Raw genomic sequence first — 4496 nt, 5'->3', positions numbered from 1 at the left:
CATTCCTGGGATAGTCTCTATTGGTCTTTTATTAAATGTGTGTTACTAATATTGCATGTGATTTGCCAATATTTGATTTAGAAACTTTAAACTGAGACATATAATGAGTTTGGCTTCCATTTTTCTCTGCTTGAGCTCCTCTTGCCCCATTTTCTAACAGGTTATGTTAGCCTAAGAAACAGAGCTAGACAGCTTTCCACCTCTTTCTGTATTTTAGAACAAAATCTATTACATGGAAATTATGGTTCTTAACTATTCAAGTAGGATCCCTTTTTCAAGGAGTGGACCTTTCACTACATTTTCTAATTTTTTCTATACAAAAATTCATATACTCTGAGTAATCAATAACAAGCTTGGTGCAACCTAGTTTCTATCTAACACCCTCTAAGAAGACGGCAGGCTGTGACAAGACTTGATAAAGGAGACACAGAAGAACAGGAATGTGAGACCAGGAATGGAAGCAAGTGCATGGAAATGAAAGAGCACTGCCAGCTGCAAGGAACACGGCAAACAGACAGGACTGCCTCACCCCACCCATCTCTTCCTTGAAGGGGGATTGGGTTTGGGCAGTGATCTGCAAGACTGTGGACTCAGTCATGGTCACAGAAGGTGACCGTGTCATTGTGGAGATGCCTCGTGGCTGGGCAGAGCCAAGGCCAGGCTGCCAGCCCAAAGAGCAGCAAGTGAGGGCTAGGTGACTTCCCTGAATGGGGACACCTGACATGGGTGGGTGGCATTCTGGATGGTGGCCTACCAGGACCAAGGTCCAGAGGAAGAGAAAGGGACTCAAGTTCACCAGTGAACATCTGATAAACTTCTTTAAAAACAGCAAGCTTGTAGAGGCTGAGCTCTGAACACACATGGGGTACTTATTTGATCATCTATGGTACCTATACCTTCCAGAATTTAACTGTAAATGAGAAGGAAACCCTAGAGCTTCAAAAGTTGACACATTTTAAAAATTGATTTTTTTTTGGGGGGGGAGAAGTTTTTGCTATAGGGCGCGTGTGCTCACCAGAAAGACAGAGAGAGAGAGAGAGAGAGAGACAGAAAGCGAGAAATCACCACCCCCCCGGGGGGATGGCCCATGCCGCAATCCCTCCTTCTCCATTCTCGTCTTGGGATCTTGGGCACGCATGCACACATGCCCGGTATAAGTTTAAGCCACTGGGGCCGAGATTTGAACTGTAGTCGACTACATGGGAGTCCAGTGACATAGCCATTACGCCAACTGCTGGCGTCCCAAAGAAACTGATTTTAATATTATAACATTTTGACATTGAATTAAAACCTGAAGCACAAAAGCCACTGAGTTGGTGAACTGGCTGTGCCCCTGAGGTCAGTGCTGCCTGGCTGGGTGGGAGTCAGCTTGGTCAGGACGGAAGGAGGAGACCAGAAGTCAATGCTTCATGCAGGAGCTCAGGCTGGCCCTCCTGCTGCACACACAGCCTGCGTGGCATGACCTCTTACTCTCGGAAGCTTGGCTATTCTTACCTTACGACGAGGACCTGAGTTTACTCAGAACTTCTTAAAGAAGCACATGGATTTGCTCATGGGCCCTGGGTCCAGGAATGAGCCTTCTTCACTTAGAAGGCCAGTCTCACTGATCCAGGGAGCTCAAGGAGGGAAGACAGAACCGAGAGGACAGACCAGCTGAGGAGACAGTCTGCTTAAATCATCCGTGCTGGGCTGGAATCCTGGCTGCTGGACAAGAACTTTTTCGGGCTTTCAGGAAGAGTGGGACTATTGCTTTCAACAAGTGTCCTCAGGACTGTGCGCCTCCCTTAAGTTCCCCTGGCTACCTCTTTGTTTTCCCAGAAGGGCAAGGGGGCAGGCAGTAAGGCAGCAGTGGCCTGGGAGAGGAAAGGTGTGCCTCAGGCTGTTTTCTCAAGGACACTTGGGACTGTCGGGGGCACCTGGTTTACAGTGTGTGCAAGGATGGGATGCTCCTACCAGCAAGTCCATGAGACCGTGAGAAGGCTGGAAACTGGCAGTGTCCTGCTTCTTTCTTCTAGGGGGTGGTGACAAATGGGACAAAACCCTCCTCTAGATGGGCAAACAAACAAGGACAACCATTCCTTATCCGTGTGCCCATAAACACAGGCCGAACGAGGAAATCAGAAGATAGGAATACTACGTAGCTGCCTAGCTCGTAGTTACGGCCACATTTTCCTTTTAAAAAGCACATCCCTCCTGTCGCATGGTTACGTTTATATAATAACCTCGGGCTGGGCTTAAGTGTGGATGCTGCAAGCCCTCCCCTCCGTCCCTACTACCAACTACGCCGACCAGTGCTCAGGCAAACAAGTGCTGTCAGCTACTCTGTCAACAGGTCTTTGGGAGTTGGTAGCTCCAGCTTGCCTGTCCTGAGGGCCTACGCTGGTTCCAGGTGTCCTCTTTCAAAGAGGCAATTGGGACAGGAAACAGACCAGACCCACTTTTCCAAGCCCAGCTAGGAGGCAGTTTGTGTCTACCAGGCAGCTGATGGTGGGGAGGAAGAGGGAACGCCGTCCTGGATTCTTAGCTGTCATCCTCTCTAAGACCTACTTTCACTGTGAAAATAACCACAATAAAAACAATTTTAAAAACAACTTCATGAGGGCCAGCAAGTGGCGTGGTGCTTAAGCTACTGTACTCCCACATGGCCAACTACGGTTTGAGTCCGGGACCTGGAGGCCTGCTTTCCTACTTTCCCTTTCTCTCTCTGGCCAAATTAAACAGACAATAATGATGATAATAAATGAAATAAAATAATTCTTTAAAAACAAAACAAAAAACCCCAAAACAACTCTAAGTTTCTAAATTTTGAGGTAAGACAACACTTTGTTACAGAAGGAAAGGTCTCTGATAAAACCCTGCAGCTTAGCTTCACTAGGACTGAGGGGTCAGGGGCAGAAGGCTGGTTTTCAGGTTACCTTGGATAAGTACTTTGTATTAATTAGCAAAATGTAAATAACAGTGTCCTAAAAGATGATTGATACATGTGTAAATGAAACAAGATACCAGTGGGAGGCTAGCAAAATGGTTTTGGGCTTCCTGAAATTGAAAGCATTTCAAAGCTTTTGTCTGGATCTTCAGACATTCATTCAGTTGCTGTAATTTAGCCGCTATAGGGATTACATGTTTTTTGTTCTTTTAATTTGCTATAGGTCCTGTAGGCTCACTGGAGAGAGACAGAGAGAGAAATGGAGAAGGAAAGTGAGAGAGCACTTATTCCCCCCCCCCCACTCTCCTCTCAGGATTTTGGGACTGTACGCATGCACTTGTGTCTGGCGTGTTTTTCAGGACACTGGTCTGGAACTCGAACTGTGCACTAGGCCACGTGGGATCCAGTCATCTTAACCACTGTGCCATCGACTGGTCCACAGTTTTTTTTTAAGGAAATTTTTGCTGTGGCATGCGTGCAACTCGCCAGAGAGATAGACAGAAAGTGAGAAATCACCCCCCAGGGGGTATGGCCACGCTGCAATCCCTTCTCCTCCATTCTCCTCTCGAGCTTTTGGGCATGCACATGTGTCCAGTGTGAGTTCTAAGTTGTCAGGTCCAGGACTCGAACCACGGTCCACTACTTGGGAGTCCAGTGATGTAAGCATTGCACCGTCTGTTGGGTCCTATTTTTTTTTTTTTTAAAGTTTATTTATTTCTTCCATGAGCAAGAGGGAGAACACCCTACAGAGTCTTGCTACTGTGACCCACCCCAGCCTCATCAGCCCCAGAAAAATCTCCAGCCTCTCCCCAGATTTCGAACTCCACAAACTGAGAGATCACACGCTGTTGCACCTTTTCAAAAAACCCTCCTTCGAACATCAGTCCATGACCCCCATTCATTACAACATCGGGAGATTTGCCCTCAGCATTAACATTTGTTGAAGATGGAGTAGGAAGGAAAAGCCTGAGAAGGAAAACGTGGTATTCCACACTCTTCGCTTGTGTAAACGAAACCTGGATAATCAAAAAACTCAACAAATAGTCAAGAATAAAAATAAACACAACTTGAAAACACTCAAAAGCCCATTGAGGACAAAACAAATGGCTTTTTAGTGCTTTGGTTGTAACAACGAGCTGCCACTTTAGCTCGTGTGAGAAAACACCTGGGCTGGGTGGGAGGGGTCGGCGATGTCATTAGGAACAACTGCCAGAGAGTCATAAAATGTAGTTTGTGATAAACAGGATGTCAAGGCTTCAAGAAAAGGGTACAAGGAAGGACCAAGTTTCCCAGTCTGGGCAAAACATGGCTAGAAGCTGGTGTTGCTGCAAAAAATGGAAATCTTCCTGCGTGAAGGAGGACCACCGAACTAAAGAAATCAGGTACAATGAAATGTCAGAACAACCTGAATACCAGCCCCTTTCAACTGGGTCTGGGCAAGCAATGGCCCCAAACACAATGACGGGAGTGACTCTTCTCGAGTCTGCAAAGGATGGTACCCAGGTGGTGCCATTCTAAGTGCCCAGAGAGAAATGAGTTCATATGTACGATGGATTCCATATGGTGCTAG

General features: G+C 46.7%; 1 protein-coding gene across 3 annotated transcripts in view; it reads right to left on the bottom strand.

Moving 5' to 3' along the window:
* Positions 1–4496, bottom strand: part of SPRED2 (sprouty related EVH1 domain containing 2) — a 155722-nt gene that overhangs the window by 12026 nt on the left and 139200 nt on the right. The window lies entirely within an intron of this gene.

Source organism: Tupaia chinensis, unplaced genomic scaffold (genome assembly GCF_000334495.1).
Source record: "Tupaia chinensis unplaced genomic scaffold, TupChi_1.0 Scaffold145484_1, whole genome shotgun sequence".
NCBI lineage: Eukaryota > Metazoa > Chordata > Mammalia > Scandentia > Tupaiidae > Tupaia > Tupaia belangeri.
This window is presented reverse-complemented; position numbering and strand designations above follow the sequence as displayed.